The sequence below is a fragment of the Neopelma chrysocephalum genome, unplaced genomic scaffold (assembly GCF_003984885.1).
Source record: "Neopelma chrysocephalum unplaced genomic scaffold, ASM398488v2 Primary Assembly neopelma1_42b, whole genome shotgun sequence".
Classification (NCBI taxonomy): domain Eukaryota; kingdom Metazoa; phylum Chordata; class Aves; order Passeriformes; family Pipridae; genus Neopelma; species Neopelma chrysocephalum.
Window position 1 is genome coordinate 4,899,551 of NW_020897701.1, and position 25,087 is coordinate 4,924,637.

At 39.9% G+C, this 25,087-nt stretch overlaps 1 long non-coding RNA gene across 1 annotated transcript; it reads right to left on the reverse strand.

Annotated features, from left to right (window-relative positions):
* Positions 1 to 1,495: 1,495 nt before the first annotated feature.
* Positions 1,496 to 18,781, reverse strand: LOC113964659. Its single transcript, XR_003533250.1, has 3 exons — positions 18,772 to 18,781; positions 8,614 to 8,616; positions 1,496 to 1,589 (listed from the first exon to the last, which is right to left on the reverse strand). It is a non-coding gene; the product is annotated as an uncharacterized LOC113964659 (long non-coding RNA).
* Positions 18,782 to 25,087: the final 6,306 nt, after the last annotated feature.

Genomic DNA, 25,087 nt, shown 5'->3' on the forward strand with positions numbered 1-25,087 from the left:
GTTTCAAATGCTGTTTTGTTGGGGAGATTGCCCAGCATTGTGACTGTTAAATTCTGTGCTTTAGGTATATCCTTCAGTAGTGGTTTTTGCTAAAAAAGCACCAAAAGACTAAAAGGACAAGATCTTACTCTTATGACCTCTTACGTGACGCACATTGCTCATGTAAGCAGGAGAATGATGTTTCTCTGCCATCCTGTTCTGAAGTTAAATGTGTAATCTTGCTAATACTTAAGGTGCACTCAATCATTCCAGTTCCCAAATGTACTTTTTATGAACTGTGGTACTTCTTTTTACCTAGTCATTTTTAGAGCTAGGCTGTGTTTCATTACTACATAACTTAAACTGTTCCATTGCTTGCGCCTGATAGCTATTGAGTTACTTCTCTGTAATGAAAAAAGAACCTACTCCATTAAAATGCTCAAAATCGTGATATACACAGGAATCTTTTACAAGAAAATATATAGGCACCTAAAAGTTTAGCTGTTCAGATCCTCAATACTTATTCTGGTATTTCTAAGTGAAGTGCTGTACTTTCTAGAATATGACTGTGAGATTCTAGTTCACACTTTGTTGACATTATTCCTGTTGTGATCACTTTTCCAAAGCAGTGAGAGGTACACTTATGTCAGTTGCTTTTTCATGCCATCTGAAGTTGTTTTCCTCAACTCTATTAGGCCATGACTGCCTGTGTTCAGTCTCTGAGTCCTGTTCAACAATACACCTGTATAATAATTCTTGTCAAGGTCTTAATTTTGTCCTTTTTTTGTGAGTTTTCCAGTAAGCAACAGTAATGTGTCTTGCAAAGAGCTTCCAGGAGAGAGCACTTGCAGAAGAGAGCTGTTTAGTAGAGATGCTTACAAGCCTTTTTCCATGCCCAGGGCTAAAGTACTGTCTTTAGTGGCAGTTTCCAAATGGTGGACAGTACAATGATAAAACTCTCATTCTTTAGGAAGCAGTTCACAGGAAAAGCTTGCAGGCTTTTCATATCAGACAGCACAGCAGGTAGCACAGCTTGTCTTGACATGAGATGCTGGGTTCCAAGCAGGCAAAACATGCTGTTACTCTGACTTAGCAAATCAGAAATATCATAAGTAGATTAATTTTCTGCTGGGAAAAGAAGGATGTCAAATCAAAGACTCATGTTCATATTGACCAACTGCTAGGACACTGAATGAGAGTGTAATCTGAACAATGAGCAGAAGGAAATAGTGCCATGAACAAAGGCAATGTGCATTTCATAGGAGCAACATGAGACCTGTCTTGCACTGTTTTAAAGAAATAAATTACTTGACATATCATTTTTCTAAAGTTATGCTAACAATGATTAGTACAGTGCTTAGTTTTCATATTCTGGAAGTCTCAGTGCAAAAAGAATAAATCAGTTTATCATAATGCTCCTATAAGATATTCTCCTGTTATTTCTATACCTGGGTACAAGACAGATGATACAAGACTTCAGTTTCAATGACCAGAATTTTTTTGGACAACACTCAGGCACATGGAGTGATTCTTGGAGTGTCCTGTACAAGGTCAAGAGTTGGACTTCATAATCCTGACAGGTCCCTTCCAACTCAGCATATTGTATGATTCTATGGTTTAACCTCTGCACAGCCCCTTCACTGCCTAACCTGCCACCAGAAACAGGGTACTAGAGCTCCCACTAACATTATAAACAGAGGAGCCAACATCCTTTGAGCCAATCGTAAAATTGGTACAGCATTGTGACTTTTGAATTAATACATATTTCCACAGCATATGTATGGCAGCATCATGAGATGTCACATCCATTACTGGAATCTTACAGATCAGCATATGAGGGCTTCTGCTGAGATTAGATACTTTTATGCAAGGTACTTAAAAACAAGTAAATCGATTACAGCTCCAAATTCTTAAGTAGTGTTAACTGAAGACAAACCAATAAAAAGTAACATTGTACAATAAAACAGAGCATAGCCTTGGAGTTTGACTACACGCTGAAAGCATTTCTTCGTCCTCAAGTAACTTAGATTTAAGATTGAAATCCTCCCTTTCTCCGTACTCCATCCCTAATAGCCAAACAACAGATATTTAGCGTGTTTCAGGACTGGTAGGTTTTTCCTCAAACCCTAATTATTTCCTTGGCTACAATTTTGGACTTCATAGTAGGCTGGTTTTGATGTCAAGGAAGAAGCTACCATTCCTCAGAGAGAAAGCCATAGACTTCCTTGTTATAGCACCAAAAACTTAACCCCCCCTTAAGGAAAGTCCCCACTCTTAAAAGGGAGATTTCTAACAGAGCACGAGGACACCAAATGGATGCTAACCGTGGTGAGGCGGGGCTCAGGTCTAGTGGAAAAGTCAGTCCACAGTGTGAGAGTCCTTGACCAGGTACAGGCTGTGACAGAGTTTGAAGAAGGGAATAAAAGCCCATCCTGACCCTATATAATATCCAACAGGTAGGGATGTGGGTGGGGGTACCAGGTGAGGCTAGTCAGGGCCATAAAGACCAGTTAGTGCACTCAAGGCTTCACACAAAGGTGAAAAAATGGCTTGTGTTTATTGAAAAGCGTTGAAATGGCTACTGTGTGTTGAGGTAGGGGAGGGTAGGTGAGATTCCACATTTCTAACGCTGCCAAGAGATCTTAAATGAGGACTTTGAGGAGGAATAGAATAGGAAACTTTGCCAAAGTGCTGATTACCATGATCAGCAGCAATGATTTCAAAACAAGGAAGGAAAAAGTCAAGTTGCAAATAGGAATGTGCTTAGCAAGAGATTCCCTTAAGAAATGTAAAGTACCTCTAGCCATGCAACACCTGGCAAGATCTAAATTACAGATGGAACATGCACCAGAGATAAGAAAATGCAAGGGCAGGAAAAAGTGTGATATGCAAATTACTTTGATAGCTATTTGAAAAATGTATGATTGTTATAGCAAATTCTGCATGGCTGTTGTGTATGTGGAATATATACGAATCAGAAAAGGATTCAACTCCTTAACAACACTGTGAATCGGGAACCTTGCATTCCCATTTGAGTGATAATTTGTGGTGGATTGGCCTATACACTGCACACAGCTGCATAGGGACACTCAAGCTGGTTCTGAACGACCTGGTTGGCAGAGTCACCTACCTAATATGCTGTATTGTCCTGTTTCTAATGAACTACCTTGATTATTCACCTGTGTGGGACAACAGTGGAGAAATGTGTCAGTGGCAATAAGAATTCAGGATTCCTTCAGTGTAGCCTTGCCACCTGTGCAGATCTAGAAACCACCACAAAGTGTGCTTTTGCTTTGATACTGGAAAAGTATGAAGAGTTGGATACAATGGCTGAGAGACTGACTTCTCGCCTGTTGTACCCACCTTTTCTGCTTTTCCTAGTGGAGCTGAAAGATTGTGTGCATGCACACTGCAATTTCTGTCAGGCTGCAGAAGTGGCTGGATTGGCTGGGAGAATAGCTGCTCACAGGGTATGCCTCATCTGGGAGCCTTGGAAGTTGTGAGGATGTTCAAAGCATGTGGAAGATGTAGGCACCACAGAGCTTCTGTGAGTGCACTATGTAAGTAGTGACTTAAGTCATCCGTTCTGGGGAGAAAAAAAAGCTTTTTAATCTCTAGAGTGTGTTAAGACTTCAGGGTTACAGGAAGAGAAGCTGCACAGGTGCAGTAAGACCATATACCTGGTAAATTCCATGGTGGGGAACACCTTTGGGGGAACTGTATTGCACACACTGTATTAGCAACATGATCTGGAGAGGAGGAAATGGTTCAGCCCTTGGAACCTGCAGGAAGCAAGGACTATATGGATCATTCCTTTCAAAGGAGCTCTGTGGGGGTTGTGATTCTGACACCCAAATGCAGTAGCTGTGGGAAGATGAGGAAAACAGATCCTGGATGACCCAAAGAGTGCTTATTTGACCTCTGCTGCCTGCCTAAGCAGTGAATTGGGTGCTTCATTGACAATCTGAGCAGCAGAAGATGAGTGCTGAGTTTGCTTGTGCGGCTGATAAGGGGGCTAGGGAAACTGCTTGCTGGTGCAGGTCACTGTCTGAAGGGGAGTAGGATCTCTGAACAGAGGTGAATGCCAGAGGCACAGGGGCTTTTTGCTTCCTGCTAACAAAAGTGACAGTTGCTGATTATTACTACTGTTGTGGACTAGCACTGAATGTGCTCCTTTGTAAAATGTAAAATGAGGGCTCCCTCAAGAGATCAGTGTACCCTATTGCCCTTGTCTGTATTTTACGTTCCTCTTGAACACTGCCCTCTGTCTTATACTAGACTATCTGAGGGATGTGTTACCCCTGAATCCAAACGTAAGGGTAGCAAGAAAATCTTCTGGAGGCAGAACTTTGAATTTGTACAGTTGTTGTCATACTAAAGCTTATTGTTAGATTCTTTAGACACTCTTACAGCACAATAAATACAGAGATATTTGCAGATGCAAAAGGATGTTTCCTATATGTTACAAAGTAAGATATATACTCATAGCATCAAGCCAGTTTTTCTGTACTGTCTAAACCAAGTAACATTCATATAGTACATATTTATATCAGAAAATTTCATTTATTTCTTTCATACTTTGAAGACATATAGTCTAGGTTGAAAGGATGCAATGATGTTTAATTTAGTCAGAGTATGTCCTGTTTCTTAGATATTCTTGTGTTAAAGATCAGTATTATTGTTAATACAGGTCAGTCTTACAAAATTTAACACAGACACAAAAACTTTAACAGAAGTTCTGGAAGTTCATCTCAGGAATAGTCTCTACTATTGCAATACTGAAATATGGAGGGAATGGTGAGATCAGATTAGAGATTAGAGATTACGTCTGTATTTTAATTTGGTGCTGACATCAGTTGGCAGGGAGAGAATCATTAACAGTATTAGTAAAGATTATACCATGTATATGATATATTATTACTCTTCCCCTCATTGCAGTAAAGATTATATCATGTATATGATATTTTATTACTCTTCCTCTCATGTGCAGTAAAGATTATATCATGTATATGATATTTTATTACTCTTTCCTCCTCATGTGACAACCTTGAACCAACTTCCATTGGTGAAGACCAATTTAGATAAAAGAGGAAGATTGCATGAAACTTTCTGAGGCAAGGGTCTATTTCTTTGTCAATCCACGTTCTTCTTTCCAATCTCTGATGTTGCAGTGTCAGGGCTCGCACAAGTTTAGTTCACATCAGTCTTGGTATACAGCCACTTTCTTTGAGGTAATGGCCTGGTGTAGAGGCCAGGCTTCTGATCATCAATCATGGGTTAATCTGAAAACCTGGAATCCTGATCACAGGGATATGAAAGGGACAGAGAATAAATTACAGGTAAATAGTCTTGTTTGTGTTTCCAGGGACCTCAGTGAAAAACATTCCCCTTATTTTTAAAGGGGTTATTACTAGCTACACTTCCACATCTTTAGTGGGTATTCCAGATGGGCTCATAGTGGGATCTTATTGAAACAGCACTGAAACCTTGCTAGGAAACAACCAGGTCCTCTAAACAATGAAGAGGAGCCAAAAACTGATGGTGCATTGTTGCTGATTTTTTTTAACAAGATTGCCAACAATTCAGTGACAACAGTCACATTGACTTGAAGAGAAAGAGTCAAGAAACTCTTGTTCAGAGAGGTCTGTATCCCAAGAACAAAAGCTGTTTCAGTGGTGGGAGACCTGTGTGTCTGAAATCTGCAAACATACAAATGATATGAGAATTTTCCCAAGAACTCTGAAAGGCCCAGAAAATGCAAGATGCTTTTATCACGGATAATGCCTTTTCCTTCAGATTAAGCATGTCCTCAAGCAACCCTCTATGGCATACAGCAGTGGTGACACATATATAGTAACATTCTGGAAGTCTATGTGGCAGTACATATTTAGCTGTTGGAGCTCGTGGGAATGGACTACACAGCCGTACCCCTGGAGACTGATTAACTAGAATGATTTGTAATAATTATTGTGGCTACAAGTATGAAGGATGGCACTGAGTATTCCTAACTGTTCATGCAGAATAGAGCTGTCACAGACATTTTATGGTCAGTATACTTTGAATATTATGTATCTTGCTATAATTGTAACATAAACATTCCCTCATGAATATTTAAGAAACTGCTTTTCTTTGGTTTTGTATGGCATTTGCATAATTATCACTGAAATTCATGGCAGATTCAAACTGTCAAGCGTATTTACATTGCAGTGGAAAAGTATTTACTGATCCATACAAATGTTACATTTGCATCTGCAACAGAAAATGCATACATCTTCAGTTTACTGATGAGAAAAACTATACATCTGGTTAAAAAAACTTTTTCAGAGGTAGAGCTGGCATTTTCCATATCCCATTAATGTATGGGAAACTCTTCTTTCCCCCTTGGAATTTCAGTCAGCTCTGAGAACATGTTGTTGAGGAAATTGAGTGGTGCCAGAATTTATATGAAGTATTAAACCCCAGGCTTCCAAAGCATTGACTTATAATAGTCACAGTCTTATTTCGCTGGTCAAGTAACAAGTACAGCATTAATACAGGATTTAAAACTAGAAAAACAAAATAAATGGGACATTGTCCTGTTCTTTAAAGGGCTGGACATTTGGGGCCTCAAAAACAGTGTCTGAGAGAGGAGGTGCTGAGTACCTGACCAGATTAAATACCAGGACACTCAGCTCTCCATTGTAGCTGTTAAACCACTGACTGAAAAACTGGAAACCTGTGCAGAGCAGTTCAGGTCCCATTAGGCTTATTAGCTTAGCCTCAATAGAGATCAAATGAAGCATCACTGGCCCAAAGCTGGCTTTGAGGGACCATAATCTCAAACCTGGGGGAAGATGGTGGAGCTATAGCCAAAGAGCTCTGCAGAAGCCAGGACAAGTCCAGATTGATTTAACATGTCTAGGTTGGAGCCGGCCATGTTGGCATGATTGGAGCTCTCAGCTGTTCGTTCAGAGAGATTCAGTGTCTGGCCTGTTCTCTTGTTAACTGCACAGGAGAAAAAGTCAGAGGACTTGGCTCCCTGACAGTCCAAAAAGTGAAGCAGTGGGGCACTGTCTGCAACTCAGTCTTGCTGAGTCCTGCTGGATGCAGAAGGAAAGTGACTCTTTACTTAACTGCAAAAAGAAACTGAATTTGAAGGATTAGCCTGAAGAGGCAAATGTTCAAGTATCAGGGTTCAGACTAGTGTTTTGAGATATGTTAGGTTCTCTTTGTCTTTGGAAACTTCCAGGTGTACTTGATGAAATTCCAGACTAGGAAGGCTACAGGTTTCCTTGTCATACAAACAAACTTGATGTTCTGTTACCAGGAGCTGAGATGCTAAGTAATGCATCAGTATCTATGAGACTTGGAATCAAACTAGCACCACACACTTCTGAACTGATAGCGTTGCATAATCCCAGACTTCATGCTCTACTGGTTGTCTTGAAACATTTATAAGACATCTTTAACTAGATAGGTCAAAGATAGTTATCAAAACACCTTGCTCTATTAATACAGGAGGTGTGACATAATCAGAAATGCTTCTTTGGCATTAAACTACTTCAGAAAAACATTCTTATTTAGGGGGTTTATTTTGTACCAGCCACTATGCTAAACTGAGATGATTGATCATTTCAACCTCACTCTCTAAGATTTAAAATTATATTCTTAAGTATTCTTCCCCATTCAGAATAGTGGCCTTCAAAGTAACAATGAACTCAAAATGTCCTAGAAGTGGATAACTGAACTGTGAAAAATGTCTTTGTATTAAATACATAGAAGAATAAAGCTGCTTCTTGGCCCCAAACACTTAAAAAATTCCTTTCTTTCATGATTTTTTTTTTAATTAATTAAGCTAAATCATTCTATCCACTCTAGCCAAGTCCAAGTGAAGCATTAGTTCTTTTCTATACAAGAATATATTATATTTGTCTTAAACTATTCTGCTACCTATGAAAAATCCTAAAATTTTATTCTTCCTTTCTTGGCTAATAGGGCTTTTAAGTGTTCTTGACACTTGCACACTACACCACTATATTTTTACCTTTAAATGGCGCCTATGAAATTGCATATAATTCATAAGAATTAGAATCATAGAATCATAGCATGTTTGGGGTTGGATGGGACCTTAAAGACTGTCTAATTCCAACCATCCTCCCATGGGCAGGGAACCTTCCACTAGACCAGGTTAGTCAGTGTGACATCCAGCCTGGTCTTGAAGACCTCCAGCCATGGGGAATCCACAGCTTCTCTGGGCAACCTGTTCCAGTGCCTCACCACCCCCACAGTAAAGGATTTCTTCATAATATCCAATCTGAACCTACCTTCCTTCAGCTTAAGGCCATTCCCCCTTGTCCTAGCCCTACACACCCTTGTAAAAAGTCCCTCTCCTGCTTTCTCAGGCCCCCTTTAGGTACTGGAAGGTGCTATAAAGTCTCCCTGAAGCCTTCTCTTCTCCAGGCTGAACAACCACGAGTCTCTCAGTCCGTCTTCATAGGAGAGGTGTCCCAGTCCTCTGAACAACTTGGTGGCCTCCTCTGAACTTGCTCCAACAGGTCAGTATCTTTGTTTTGTTGGGGCCCCCAGACCTGGATGCAGCACTCCAGGTGGGGTCTTACTAGAGCAGAGTAGAGGGGGGAAATCATGACCCTCAACCTGCTGGTCACCCCTCTTTTGATGCAGCCCAGGATGTGGTTGGAATTCTGGGCTGTGAGCATTCATTGCCAAGTCATATTGAGCTTTTTGTCCACAAACACCCCCAAGTCCATCTCCCCAAGGCTAGTCGTGATCCATTCTTCATCCAGCCTGTATTAGGGGATGAGACTGCCCTCACCCAGGTGCAGGACCTTGCACCTGGCCTTGTTGAACTTCTTGAGATTATTGGTTATTAGGTTATGAGTTTACTGAACTTTCTGAGGTTATTATAATTGCCTCTTAAACACTTTTCTGGGCTTAAGGCATTTCTCATTTGTTGCCACATTCACACTATGAGCCTGTCTTACTGTTGTTTTTAAATCTTCCTTTGGAACCAAATTAGTTTTCTTAATACAGATGCAGTGGCCTAGGGTTTGAACATACATTTAAGCTGGAAAATTGGCATAACCTTTAAAATCTTAGTCTGAGTTTGTGAAATACATTTTGATTTGTGTCCTCTATAGCTCAAACTGAAACTTCATGGTCTTCTCTGCGCTTCCCCCATTTAAAAAAAAAATCAACTTTTACTAATCTGTGTAAAAACTCAAAATGATTTCTCAGTTCTGGACTGGGGCCAGCTACAATCTCCATAGGGGAGAAAAAGATGTAATTGTAGAAATTTGGCACCTAAAAGCAGGTGCATTCTGCAACAGGGGTAGTGCAATAGGGTGGGAACTTTTTCTGTTCTTTCTGCGAAGTGTCCAACTTTCAACTTTAATTTCCTGTTTTGCTGTAAGCCCTCAGACATCTCTTCTACAAAACCTTGACAGCTTCCTCTGTGATGGAGGAATCCTGGGTCCAAATTTTCACCTCTTTCACATCCCAAACAAGCATCTTGATCAGCTGGGACTTGTTTCTATAATCCAGTATTTCTATAATCCTCCAAAGGAGGCTATGTGACAGCTTTGACTTGAAAATGGATAAAGAAATATCAATAGTTCTGGCGGTTCAGCTTACTTTTTATAGCACTGTGTCTTAGGGCTTCAGAGAAAACTTCTGCCAAAATCTGTCCAATTACTTTGTGCAGAGCACATTTACTTCAGATTGTTTAGTCAGTAGCAGGTTCTTCCCTCATGGCACAAAAATTCTGTGAAATTTAACCTCACAAAAAGAATCTCTGGCCTCTTTGGCTCACAGAGTGTTGGACCACTGAAGCCGAATATTTGCATATATAATGCAGCATACTAAGCTACAGATGAAGAATGAATGGCATGAAAGGAGAAGAAAGTGTGAGAATGAGCTCTGCACAGTGGACCCTGATGTGTCCATGGAGGTTAACGATTGACTCTTTGTGGGGGTGGGCAGCTGAGAGCATGACCTGAGCATGTATGAAATGGGACAGGGCCAAGACTTAGATGTACACAGTACATTTTTCAAAAACATGTGGTAACTGCTGTCCAAAACCAGAAGGAAGCCTGCTCTGATTCAATTGTTCTGTATTTGTGTTAGCAACCTAAGAACCTGACAGAAGAATTCCAGGTGCTCAGGGCTTCTCTTTTATTATCCTAGATTTCCTCATTAGCTTTTCTTTGTAGGGAGTCAAAGTCCTTGGTTTTGTTTTGTTTTTTGTTTTCTTTTTTAACTTGGAAAGTTTTTCTTTTGTTTCATTTGTAGGGTCAGTATTAGTGCCATCTAATATGTAGATCCCGAAACAGAAGATACGGGAAGGAGCTAAATTGTAGCATGAGGAAAGTGGAAAGCAATTTCATCAGATGTAGGTTCTAGAGAATTGAATGGCTCAGCCATGCTCTGGGAAGCAAATTTATGCTCAGGTTACAGAGCAAGGTTTTGTTTAATTGACTGTTGTTATTTTCCCACACCCTTTGGTCACAGAAATCTGACGCAGTTCTCTGATGCCTGCGGCATCAAACCAGACGTGGTCTGAGGTATCTGAGAGCAATCGAAGCTCACTAATGGAACTTTGTGGTGTGCAGAACAAATGTGTTTATACTCTTTGAGTCCCTCTTAACCAGAGAGTTACAAACAGCCAGGCTATGTACAGCACTTCAGGAAAGATTGTGAGGATGTGGTTTGTCTTTCCATTAATTGCTTGAATGACAGGTGTCTATACCTTTGAGTGGCTGACTGATACGGAAGTAGAAATGAGACCTAGCTTGAAAAACGTACAAATTCAAATATAATTTTCATCCACTCTTGCAAGACTTTTAAAAAAAAACAACTTAATACATGTATTCCATTTAAATATCAAGATTGTAAGTATTTTTTCTGGAAAGGCTAATGGTAGAAAATGATGAAAAGCCCAATACGCTGTTGTTTTGCCTAAGATGCTGTTGTACTTGTGCTAATATAGACTTGCCAAAATTCTTTGAAATTTAAATACTCTACTACAGTCATAATAAACAAAATAAATCTGGAGCTACACAATGCTTTGAGTCTTCAAATTAATGTTGTATGCTTGTACATAGAAAATATTTTTTTTTATAATTTAATTTCAGACCTTTTCAGCAGAATTTTAAGTCATGTTACAAATGAGCAAATTTCTACCAAAGGGAGAATCCTATACAAATGTAAACCATTTATAACTGCTCTAGAATGCTTAAGACAAAATACTTAATTACAAAGATTGCAAGAATGAAATGATCTGAAAATACTGAGTAATGACACTGAGCTTAAGTTGTATGATTATCTCTCTGTCAATGAGTGAAATATGTATAATCTACTACTAAAATGGAGAAATTAAGTTTTACATCAAGTAGTATGTTCTGTTAATTCCACAAAATTTTTATTACTGCTACTTATTTTAGTGAATACCATTATTTAAGCTTCCTCGCTTCTCTTCTATTTAAAATACTTCAGGGAAACAGTTCAATAAGCTCGCCTTACACTTAAAAACCAAAGCCAAGAAGGTTCACTCACCTTTTCAACAAGATAAAAAAATTCTCTTTCCCACTTGTCTGAGCAGATCAGAGTACAGCAGCACATGAGCCAGGGCACAGATCCCAGATTGTCTTCTCTCACTGAAGTGGTACAGTGCTTGATCACCCTACTAACTGGAAAGAAATTAATATTTTCATAATCTCATACTTCTTACTACTTTTACTTTTTACATCAGCCCAAATTATGGCTAGAATGATACTGTGATGTCATCATTCAGACATAATATGGATGTGCCAGAATATGTTATTTATGGAGAAATTGAGGTGCCATTGACAAGTTACTAATTTTAAATGTCAGCAGGAATGCATCCCTGCTGTGAGATGGGGGCCACCTCTTACATACGTGTTGAACTCAGTTTTCTTCTCTCTGTGCCTCCTCCAAACTCAGCAGAAAGTCTGTGAATTCCCTTCAAATATAAATTGTGACATAGACCCAGAGGCAACATTGCTGTATTTTGTTTCTCAAGCCCAGGACAGCACAGGGGCCCTCGTGGGCTGCTCAAATGCAACCAGCAGCTTCAAAGTGCCACCTGAGATGGAACTCTGCTGGACCTCAGCCTCAGGAGCATGCCAAGTGGGATGCACTGAACTAGTGTCACCCTGGCTCTGCAGCCTCCCAGCCCTTCTGCCTGCTTCTGAGGCTCCAGGCACCATGGTGGGCAGGGAATGGCAGGTCTACTGCCCTTCTTCCCCTCCTGACTGCTGGTCCTCCCTTGCTTCCTCTGTACATCATGCCTGGAGAAACCCATAGCCTGAACTGCTGCTTTTTCTCTTGGTGAGGAGTCAAGCCCTTGGCATGAGTAGCCTCACAGACACCTTTTTTACAGAAAAGTAGCTCAGAGCAGAAACCTAAATGGTCAAATCTACACTTCTCCCTCAGCGAAGGGGAAGAACAGGGCACAACATCAAGCCAGCAGAGCCACCCCATAGGAAATGCTGCTGTTAGTGCAGTGTAGACCTGTCCCAAGGCAGCATGGACTGACACCAAGATTCAGAGAGGCCCTGAGGAGAGATTGAGATGGTTTGAAAGCACGTTGTCTTTCCCCAAGCCCAGGACTCACCCTGATACAGTCCCAAGCTGACAATATGCTGTGTCCAAGAGCATTTTCTCAACATGCTAATGTTTCCATGCACTTGTGCCTGTGTTGTGGAAACCGGGACATCCTGTTGTGCCACCAGTCACCAGTCACCTGAACATACAGCTCCAGTTACTCTAAGAGATATGACTGCTGCTAGGCACTTCCTTCTTGGTGACAAAGCTAGCTTTGTTCAAACTTGCTCTCTCTTGAGGATGTCAATTAAATTCTTCCAGGTACCTCTAAGAAATTTCTCTGAAACCCTGCATTACATGGCTATGAATTTGTGTGCTTCTATCCTTGCCTTATTTAGCTGTCATGGACTTCTTTTGACCTGCAAGTGGCAGTATGTGGCTTAAAATGCTTCCTTCTTCTATTGGCTCTTTCTCGTCCAGCTCGATGACATTTGAAGGGAAGGATAACTGGAGGACTGACTGAATTCCCCTGACTAGGAGTTTACTTTAAACAACTTGTTTGTCTGAATGGTGTCACATAGCTTTCTATTATTCCTGATGCTGCTCAAGCATAGGAAAAATTTTGAATTGCTTTCTTTTCTCAAGTTTTTAGAGCTGTTTTTTGTAGTAGTCAAAAGATTTCTTTCCCTGCATATTTTGAAAGCTTTTATTTCCTACATGAATTTTAGAATAGGGCTGCATAGCTAATTTCTACATAATGCTTGGGTATCATCATAAATATACATAGACAAATAAGTACATTCAGTCCACAAAAGAAACTTAATTTGTGCACATGTTTTTATTGGCAAAGCTGGTTTTAAAATTCTCAGCAGGGTGTAATATTTGTGTGATAGATTCTGCTAAAGGTTTCCTGGGTTTTATATCAAAAAAGTGGTTCAAGCTTACCTGTGAATGGTCAAGGACAGAAGAATAGTCTCCTCTGCTTTCTTCCAAGAGACTTTAACCTGATTTGTTTATTTTTCAGTTGTCACCCAAAGTTTGAAAATAGCTTGAGTGACACCCTACAAACTTCTGTTTTACAGACGGAGTAAGAAGGCAGAGTTTATACATAGTGGATGTTATTCTGCTGTCTCACCCATGAGTCAGCCCTCCTGAGGACTGAATTGTAATCATAAGTGATATTCTTCTCTCTGTTTCCCATCCTCCCTCTGCTTTATGTGTAAAGGTGCAATGCTTCTGCCTTGTCAGCTGCAAGTCTGGTGCTCTTTCACAGGCTTTAAAAATAAATCTTTAAAGGAACTATTCTGTTCTGTTTGGCTATAAAGGACACTGAAAGTTTCATATATAGCATATCATGCATAAAAATAATTGCTGCAACTGCAATGTACAAGTACTTATCGTTCTGAGGTAAAATCAAGAAGTGTCACAAGTAAAAAATATTACTCTGAATAAAAAGAAGTAGAGAAAAACAGCTATATCAGTAGAAAAGCAGAACACAGAGAGGGTTTTATTTGTAAGTCAGCCTTTTTATGGTACTCATCAGAATCCCTTTAGTACCTCATAAATATGAATTAATTTATGCCCATAACTCTTCTATGAAGTATGGAAAAATTATTTTCTTCAGTTTAGCAAAGAGAAAATGGGCCAAGACAAGATCAAATGAATTGCCCAACATCATAAGGATCACCCGTAGTAGAGCAGAATACAAATGCAGATTTTCAGAATCCTGGGCCACACTTTTAACCACAAAACAATCTTTCTCTCAAAGATAATTGTTGCTATCTATCACACAGGGAAAAATATCAACCAAGGAAAATAAATTAAAATACTCCATAAACAATAGGAATTACAGATGAAGAGGGAAATAATGAGCTTAGAGGTTTTTTGGTTTTTCAAATGCATGTTAATATCCTATTTTTAACACCAGGGATCTCCCTCTTCTGTCAGTTTCATAAGCCTCAATTTCAGAGATGATGTAAAACATACTCTTCAGTCAGTATGCTGATAGTTTGATTCCTGTGCTAGGTCTGCCTAAATCCCACAGTTCTGAAACCAGGAAAACCAGCCCTGAAGCCTGGAGATTTTTAGAATTATAAATATTTCTGGTTCAGTTTTCTCCAGGAGTACCAGGAGTTCTCAAGTAAGAGATGGCCTACACTGTGTTAGATAGAGAGCAGCTGATGAGAGACAAAGTCCTGGATCATCCTTTTCGTCAACGGTCTCCAACTGCAGTTAGACCAAAGGTACAGTGAGGAGTCAGTGACACTGTGACAACTGCAAAGCCAGCAGAACAGCCCAGAACCCTGCCTCATTTAATAGATCATGACTGTATTGCATTGCAAATACTGTTAATGTGTTTTGTCTTTAATGATAAGTAACCAATTAGCAACAGGATGCTAAGAGTCTGGAAGGAGTTAGGTGTGCATGCAGCTGCATGACACTATATTAAGTAACATATTTCAGTATGCTTAAGATGGGAATGGCTTTAAAATAAGCATATGTGTTTTCTGGCCTGTGCCCTGAACTCTTCCTCCACTTTTAACTTTTCCTGCATTTTCCCACCGCAATGATGTTGTTAAATCCTGGTCTTTTGCAGAGTTTCCTATTAAACTGAAAATTTGGTTTGATCATCTCAGCCTGATCACTTCAGTGGTTTAATCTTGTATATGACAAAGTTTTAGCTCTAAGACTTCTTCTGGACCTGGAATATATGTGCCTATGAACAGGAAGTCTCCAGGTTGATATTAGTAGGGAAATTAAGTAGAATGCAAGGTGGGAGAGAACATGTATCTCTATGTAAACACAGCCAATGATGTCTGTGATTGGAGTAGATGGGGAGCATGTTATACCAAAAAGAGCTGCACCGTCACTGTAACAAAATGCTTCTTTGCTATGAATTGCACGAGATGTGGTGCCTGTCCCTTGGTGAGAAGTGCTACAGGAGTTTGTCTGACTGGCCAGTCACAGGGGTCGCAATTCATCTCTGGCAGCTACATCCAACAGCACTAGTCTGCTGATCTCTCTGCTCCACAACTTCAGCTCAAACAAGCTGCAATAGCAAAATGCTTGTTGCTCTGAACTTTTCTCAGGCATGTGTGTGATGTCGCATTACATAAAACACTGTTCAGCAGTCGATGCATAAATACATTTGCCTTGTGTTACTAGGAGTGATGTTAGCCTATAGGTATTTCTCATGTGTGTCTGTGTGTGGCGAGAGAGACTAATAGATTAGGAAGTCTGTTTGAAAAAAGCTGTTCTTCCACAACAGTGCAGTACAAAGCCACTCAATGTCTGCTTGGTTTGCTTGTTTCTGCACCTACCTCTGCAAAATGCTGTTACCTGACAGTCTAGCAGGCAGAAGGTAGACTTTTAAAGTACTTCTTTTCCACCGAAACCTCACAATTCAGACTCCTGCTTGAAGATGGAGTTGTGCTCAGCACTCAAGCAGAAACTCTTGTGAAAGCAAGAGGCAAGGGGTCATATGGCTGATTTCTTGCAGCACCAACTGCTCAAATCTTAAAATAATTAAGTCAGAAGCAGTAGATTTAATCCCACTGTGTTTTGGTTTTTTTTTCTCTGACCATCTGTAAACAGAAGTGTTTCTTCCCTCAGTGCTGAAGTGAGGGAAGATTTACCAGGCAGTAGAGACCACAAGAGAAATGACAAAGACTTGGGGCTACTGGAGCCACTGCAGAAGAAACCCTAAAGGTACCTGTTAGCTTTCTCACTTTTTCTCTATCTTTCTCAAAAAAAATAAGCACCCTGTTTTGCTCCTTCTCTGAAGGGGAATAAGAAAAGGCCCACTATGTTCTGCATCTGTGGGGAAATTGGGAGGATGAGGATAAGAAAAGGAAAGCCATCTTCTCTCAGACAAGGATGACCACAGGCACACTGAACTGTCAGGTCTTACTTTTCAGGGTGTGAGCAGCCTGGAAGAATAAACACTCAAGGAGTCTTAAGGACACATAAAAATGCAAGGACAAGGTGAAAATAAAAGAACAAAAACTAAGTGAGTAATAAGGGGAAAGTATGTCAAATAATATGGAGCTTAGCAGTACACAAAATGATGGAAAAAGCTACTTACTGAAAGACATGCAAATAAGCAAGAAAGAAAAGAGTCATGATAATCCTTGAAAGAAGAGTAGAAACAGAAAGTCAGTGTCTCCCACAAATATTTTTGGAAGCTTTTTTTTTTATTTCTGTTCCATATGCTAAGAGCTGATCCCATCTTTAGAGTTGATGGCTTATGCCTTTCTATCAAAGCATTTTTTCTCAGCTGTGCTAACAAGTTTTTGGGCAGGAATGCAGTTCTGTGTTTAAGATGTAAAATAGAAATGCCTGCTTTAAAAGATTTTCAAGCTTCCTGAAGCTCCTGCTTTTTGAACAGCTATTTGTTCCAAGATACAATCTATTGAAGAACAAAAAACTAAGGCCAACTGCTTACTGTTCATGGCTGTTTTTATAGTCAGGACTGGTGTATGGGCTTATTTGCTGAGAAGTGTTAACTGTTGCTCAGGCTCTTTTTTGACAAAAATAGGATTCTTTGCAGATTGTGACACAGCACTTCCATGCCAAAAGCATAAATAAAAACCAGGCAGTAATAATATATATATACACATATGTTTTGAAGCAATAATCTTAGATTTTGCTTTAAAGTACATCTGAAAACCCATTATCACAAAGGAGATTTCTGAAAGTTGATACCACTCTCACCATAAGTAATATTCTTTAATAAGGACTTCAGCAAATTATTCACAGTGTATTTGCAATAGAGAATTTGCAGTTCACTGCTGCTCAGAGAACTTTTAGGGCATGAGGTGTAAAGGGATGATAAGCAGCATTAGCTGTCACCAGAAAACCGACTAAAAGAAGCCCAAGATTTCAGCCTTATCATGGATATAGATGTGAGTATTTTTGCAAGTGATAGGATGGATATTGCATCATTGTGGTGAGTTTTGTTCCCAGTTAGCAGGTGTTGAAGCTGACAGCGTGTGCCTTGCTCACTCGCATGCTCAGGGAGCAGGATCTCTGCCAGCTGCAGTATCCTGCCAGCTCTCCAGATCGCAGCCTGCAGGGACTGGAGGGATGGCACAACACAGGAACTCATTTACAAATGCCTGAATTTCCACATTTCCCAGATGAAGAATCAAGAATTTCTCTTCTCAAGATATTTCAGGGTCTTTTCTGAACTAGGGACTCAGATAACCTTTCCAAGTACAAGGGAAGCATTTTAAATGCAGCAGACTAAAATGATCTACAACTAGGGGTGACATCAGATTTCCAGGAAGTGAAGTTGGTCCCTTCTAACTCAGGATATTATATGATTCTAAAATACATGTTTACCATGTGTGCATATCTACTGTTAATTTTGCAAGTACTGATGTATTTTTTTCTGACTTTTCCTTTCTTATGAGCTCACAGGCATTTCTCCTCCACATTGCAACTTCAACAAACACAAAGGATTCTGTCTGTGCTCCTCAGCATGAAAGTCCTATTTCACAGGACATAGGAAATATAATGGAATATCCTGAATGGGAAGGGTCAAGTCAACTACTGGCTCTGCACAGGACAACCTCGAATATCACACCATGTGTCTGAAAGTGTTGACCAAATTCTTGAACTCCATCAGGGTTTGTGCTGTGACCACTTCCCTGGGGAACCTGTTCCAGTGCCCAACTACCCCCTGGGTGAAGAACTTTTTCCTGATATCCAACTTAAACCTCCCCTGATACAGCTTCATGCCATTCCCTTGGGTCCTGTCACTGGTCACCAGAGAGAAGACATCAGTGCCTGCCCCTTCAGTACTTCTCAGAATAATCTTCTCCATAATTTTACCAGTCACTGAGGTGAGAATGTCAGATCTGTAATTTCCAGGGTCATCCCTCTTCTTGAAAACTGGGACAACATGTGCCAGCTTCCAGTCCACTGGGACATGTCCAGGTTCCCAAGACTGTTCAAAAATCATTGAGAGAGATCTTGCAATGACATCAGCCAGCTCTTTGCATACCCTTGGATGAATCTGATGAGGCCCTATAGACTTACAGAGTTTGAACTGGAGCAGCAAATCCCACACAAGTTCAGGGTTGACTAGGAGTTTATCATTCTGGCATTGTATTTCTGTATCATTGCTAAATTCAGTGGGATGTATTTCACAAGAGGATAGCTCTCCCAGCTGCAGCCTGCAATCTGACTCCATGAAAAGCTTTGGCGTCAAACCTGATCTCAGTGAACTATGAGCCACCTGAGTACCTGAGTTACCCAGTAAATTTGGCTCTCAAAGTGCAGGGTGGGATTATTGGCTGGTTGACTATAAACCATGTGAGTTTCCAAAGCAGCAGATGGAAATGCAGTGTAAAGAGAGAAAACAGTTTGGAAGCTCAGTTATTTTGCAGTGTTTAGGGTTAAATCCTCCTGTCCTTGCTTCTGCTGAATAGCACTAATTAGCTTCCCTAATATGCCTTCAGGAGTATTTGGGCAGAAGGAGAAAATAAGGATGTTAAAATCACTTCTCTACATTGTCTTGCACCAGAGTGCTGGTTCAGCACCAAAGCTAGTAGCAAGGCATAAAATCTTGTGTCCCTTCTGATGCTGGGAACCTCAAGATAGATGTGGCATCAGACTGACCTATGGTCAGGGCATGACATGCTGTTCAGACTTCCTGTCAGGGGTGAGATTCACTGGCATTGAGGTCTTCAAAGTTTTTATAGGACTTTCTTAGAAATAAAATAAGCTGCTTCCTTTCAAGATAAAGACAAGGACATCCTGGTGGCATCATTACTGGTGCTAGGTGAGAGTGATCATCAGGCTTTTTCATTATGATTAACCAGTTGAGTTTAGGTTTAAGGGATATATAGAGCACAGCATGGTCCTGAAGGCCAAGAAATATGTGCAGCACAGTGAGGCACAGCTCAGCACAGCATGTTCCTGTGCCTGCTCTGGGTAACCAGTGCATGGATCACAAGCTCCTAGAGGTACAATAGTCCAGTTAAAACAACTACATATGTTCTATAGTCTTAAGTGGATGTGAGAGACTCTATGAGGAAAATACATCAAGTTCTGGACAAAATTTGTGGTTTAGCTTTCATGGCTGACTTTTGCTCAGAAAATTTCTGGGTAAACCCAGCTTTTCCAGTGCTTTCTGTGTAGAAGTGCTTGTATCACAGTGATTAAAATGGCTGTGATGGCATGGGGAGGAGCATTTCCACATCATTTACTCTATTTGTGTGTTGGTGAGAAGTCACAAATTGGCACAGGACTCAGGCAGCTGTGTTGGTAATTCCCAGACGAAAGCACACGGTATCCAGCTTCTCTGCATTGCTTAACCCTAGCACTGCAGAAACTGCTTTCAAGGAGGAGAGGGCTGTTTTCCCTGTTTGCTTCAGTGATCTTAATCAGTATGGACACTGCCAAGGAACAACACCCAGTTGGTGCCAAATCTGGGCTGTGAGAAGCAGACCTCAGTCTGCTTGGAAAACACCACAGCCTGCCACTTCCAGGCCTGCAGATGCCTGAGTATGGTCTGGCAATGCCTCCCTTCTCCCTCTTTTGGTAGGATGTGCCGAGCTCTTCACAGCCTGAAGGAGCCCTTGCAGCAGCTGCTCCCAAGACAGCAACGCTTTTCCTACACTGCTGGAGCTTCCCTGGGCCACAGAGGACCTCCCTCTGTAGCCACAACCGCAGAGGACAAAACTAGACCTCCTGACCAAATTTAAAAACTAGCAGTGTCAAATAGAGACTCCTTCTTCCAGCTCTGACCATTTCAGCCAAGAGTATGAAACTGAAAAAATCCTATTGATCTCTTTTTTGTTTCTTTCCCTCTGCTGTGCAAGCCCATATCATAAGGATGAAATCTGGGCTGTGCTGAAGCAAGTGGTAAAATTCCTATTGACTTCAACAGAGCCTGGGGTTTACTTCAGAAATCAACTGCAGAGCTATGCAATAAATTAAGTCAGCATTCCAGATGCAAACTCGTACACTTTAATTCTTTAAATTGCACTACTCTGGGTGTATAGTAATGCTATGGAAGTGTAAATTATTCTAGTGTTTCCTACATGTTACTGAAAATGAGATGCCAAACTTAATCTGCCTAAACTCCCAAACTAGTGACACGTAATTCAACTATAAATTGTGTGCAAAAATGTGCAAGCTGCAGAAAGTAGCTTCGGTCAAATACGTGGCTGAGGGTTGTGTGCTCAGTAGTGGATACAACATTACACTTGCCCATTTATTGCTGTCTGTGCTTCCTTCGGGCATGCATCCTTGACTTACATTTTTACCTAACTGTAGGCTCCTTTCTTTCTTCCTAAAATACTTAGTAGGGAACTGAAATGAAAAATTAAGATCATTGTCTAATTTTGTACGAACAGAAGGTTCTTTGGCATAGATATGCAGTGAAACAGGCATTACTGACAGCTTTGTCAAGCTTCCCATATGGACAGTTTATGCTGATTTCCAGGCAGTTACAAATAATTGAAGTTAAAGATCTCTGTAGCTTGTCTGACAAGGCTGAAACAAGAATCATGTATATGTCTGACTTCAGAAAGCTTATAATTTCTAGCGCTGCTGGTTTGCTTCTCCAAGGAACTGGCACGTTGTCTTCCAGCACCAAACAGCAGAAACTAATTTGGGACTGCCAGAAATGATCACAAAGTGACTTGCATGAATGATCACATTATGCAGCCTGAGGAAAGCTGGTAATGTCAGGAAAAATGGAGCAAACCCTTATGTTTGGTATGTGTTCAGCAAGAGTCCATTTCACCTCGTTTTCATGTCCTATGATCTCTTTTTCGATACCCAATAAAAACAGTTCTAAGGAAAGGGAAGCTTGCCAGCCTGACTAAACATCTGTTTTATGGTGAAGATGGCTGTGGGAGAAAAAAATCTGTTTATTAAAGTCTCTGAATACGTGTAATTATAGGGTACTCTGTGATGAATAAAGATGATGTTAGGCAAGAAATAAATGGTAGACACTTGCAGTAGTTGTTAGATACCTTGAAAGTGTCCTGGCTCCCAATGGTAATGTATGAACAAAATGGAATTTCCTTGATGACAAAAATGGGCAAAATTACAGATTATCAAATCCAACAAGCAGAATCACCACAGTGATTATTCCAATTTTTTGTGTGTATGTCAAGATTTGCATCATGTATTTTATGTTTGCACTTCTCTTCTAAGAAAGTCAATAGGGGCAGGACCAAGAATCCACTGATAACTGATGTGTGTTGTAATTTTGTTGGGTCTGGTTTATGTCTAATGATAAGATTCCTGTGTTTATATAATTTAGACACCTGAAAAGAAAAATGGGAGTTTGGAGCCTCAAGAGCTGAGATTTGTATAAGAAGGGAGTTTCTCTTTCTGCTGATTCATGGAAAATAATTGGGCTGAGGGTTGAGAGGTTATCTAGTCCATCCTCCTAAATCTGTGTCAGCTCAGTGCCTTTTGTGCAGCTTCTGAGGAACTGGGAGCAGATGAAGACCATTTACATACTCAGAGGCTACTCTCATGCCCATTCTTCAGTGCTCTTTTTTCAGTCTGCTGCAGTAGCCTTTTCTACACCAGTGTTCCTGACCTTTTCTTCTTCCTCCATAAGGTTTATTAGGGGAGAAAGAAAGCTCCAGAAACACCTACTGTTCTTGAAAAAAAAGAACCCATGGTTGATCTTTTCAGTGAAAATGGATGCAAAATCTTGGTTTTCTGCACCTTCAATCAACAGGTTTACCCCCTCACGTCAGAATGGTGCATTTATGGAATGCCACAACTTGTTGCCCTGGTTAAAAGCCTTTAAGGTTAGCTGGTTTTCTTCAAGAAATAGGAACTTTTTATCTTCATTGACATATAAGCATTCAGTGAAGCTCAGGCTCATGCCTCACTAGTAAATTTTAATGGGAATCCATACTAGAAAAGTCCACCTTCCAGTTATACCGGTATGGTGCATTTGCTGGGAATGTTCCATCTGAGAGAAAATCTCTGAAGTATCTGTGTTTGCTGCTTAACTCCAGGAAGGTTTAGCACAGTACATAGGTCAGGTATAGACAAATGTGGTGAGATATTCTCCTGCAATTCTGTCTGGCTAGGGACTCTTTACCTTTTGTTTGTTCTGATAGAAACATTGAAAATCATGAAACTCTGAAAAATGTTATCTCATTTGCCAGGTCTCTGTTTCCCTTCTCAACCCATTACAATTGTATTGACTCAGTTGAGCTGATGTAATTAGGAAGTTGAAATTACCTCTGAGTTTTGATACTGCTCTGTTCTTTGCTTCATCTTACAAAAAATGTTGGAGTTTAATACATGTCTTACAAATGTATGGTGCCTTCAGAAGCAATTGCTTCAACTAGAGCTATGCATGATTCATTTTGAACAGGAAATTCTGGGAGATTCTATAAAATCTAGGAAAAAAACCCCTCCTGGAGCATTTCTTCCAGTAAATTTTGATCATGACTTACTGAAACCAGTGCAAATTTTTTTCATTGACGTATGAAGGATGTGGCATAATTGTCTTTAGACTACTCTTGTTTTATGTCTCCTCATTGTTGTGCTTAACCTTCTCAGTGTCACCTCCTAAGCTTATCTAGACTTCTCTGTTGGCAATAAAAGTGCTGGCTTCCACTAGGCTTCCCAGGGATGAATTTGGCACATAACCTCGGTGTGCTCTCAGAGTGCATGTGATTTCTTTATGAAGTCACTTTGACTGTCTTAAAAAATCTCATTCAAATATCTAAAAACCTAATTGCCAGACTCTTAAAAGGCAAGCAGTGATGTAGATCTCCAGAGTTCATCCACTGGTTGATGCCAGAGTTCAACACCCAAATATCCTGATTAGCTGTACCAGATTGATGTTTTTATATGGAACTAGTGAACATCTATAGCGCCAGTACAAAAAATATCACACTGCAACTTTTCATATTCCTCACAAGTACAAATAGTTTAGAATTGTGAACCATATCTTAAAAGTCATTAAAGATACAGAGAACTAACAAACCTAGTTTTAATTTAAAAGATAATATTCTTTTTAAAAAGTCACTTTTGTGAATCTATTAGATCAAATCCACCTGTCTCATACTCCCTCATTGCAACATTTCACCTTAGCGGCTTATCACTTTCTACATCAATAGCAACCTCCACGTGTGTAATCCTTAATGGTTATGGGGAATTTCTCCCTTTCTGAGTTTGAACTTTTTTTGTGAGGAGCTGGAATTAAATTTTCAAGTAGTCAGTGTTCTGTCTTTTAAAATAGCTAAGTTTTCATTTACCCTAAGATTAATTCCTCAGGAGTATCATCCTCAGGCCAGATAAGGCTTCGATGTCAAAGAAGTAAGTCATGAATCTCTCTTGCAAAGTCAGTGTGCATTTCCAGAACCCTTTGGGGTTTCCTCTATTTGTATCAGTTTATGTGTGCATTTTACATTTAATCTGTCCTCTTTTTTTTTCTCTTCCCTAAAACTTTGTACATCTTTGTCTCCTGATTGTTATTTCTTTCTTGTCTTTTCTTCACTTTTTGCTTCTTAGAGGAAATCAATTCTCGAATTTTCAATTAATTATCCCAGCATTGTCATTATAATTGGCGTGATCTTTGAGATTTTACCATTTTGGCTGATCTAACTTGCCGAGTGACACACTCCTCATGTTTACTGAATTCCTCTCCTGACTGTAGAACCTGATTTGTTTTGTCTGAGTGACATCGTTCTCTCAGCTGCAATCCCTGAAATTGTTTCAGAAGAGCTTTTTCTTTCTTATCACTTTCTTCTTTCTTTCAAAATAAATTGTATTAATTAGTTTTTAAATCATAAGTTTGAGGATTTCTGTGTAGTCTCATTCTTATCTCTCAGTTCTTTACACTGAGGCTGTCCTCAATTAGGTTGTGATGGCTATTTATATCCCTCCTGAACGTTCATCTCCAATTAAAATCTGTACAAAAGGCCAAGTCTGAATTTACATGGAACATACTTCAGCAGTTTTCATAATGAAAATGACTGAAATGTGATTAAAGAAACTAAGAGAGACTTGTGAAGGCAATTTAAGGTTCTGTTGAAGTCATTTAAGTTACTGAAGCTCTTTTAAAGTGGTGAAATTAGAATTTGGTGCCAGAATTGGAATTTTATGTTAGATTTAGAATCCTATTTGTCAGGCTGTGAATTTCTTTTCTATTATATGGAAAAGAAATAAGAACAAATCTCTCAACATCACTGCAACTATTTTACAAAAATGTTTTTGTTCATCTGTACAAACATAAATTTTAATATTTGGCTTGGGAAAGTTTTTTTTCCAGCTACTTAAGCTGAAAAAACCCCCACCTGTATTGTTTCTCTCAGGTGAGTGCTCATTAACCTCAGGTGAACTTCATATGCTCAGTGTTTGTCATAAAACATTTATTTTTAATTGTAAAACTTGTTAAATACAGTAAAGATGAATGGCATGATACATGTAATGCAATAATCCTCTAGATAAAAGGTAGAGGCAATCAATGGATTGAACACAAGTGAAATCAAGGTAAAGATACAAATGTGAATGGAGAGCACTAAATGCGTACTTGGATTTAATGCCTGTT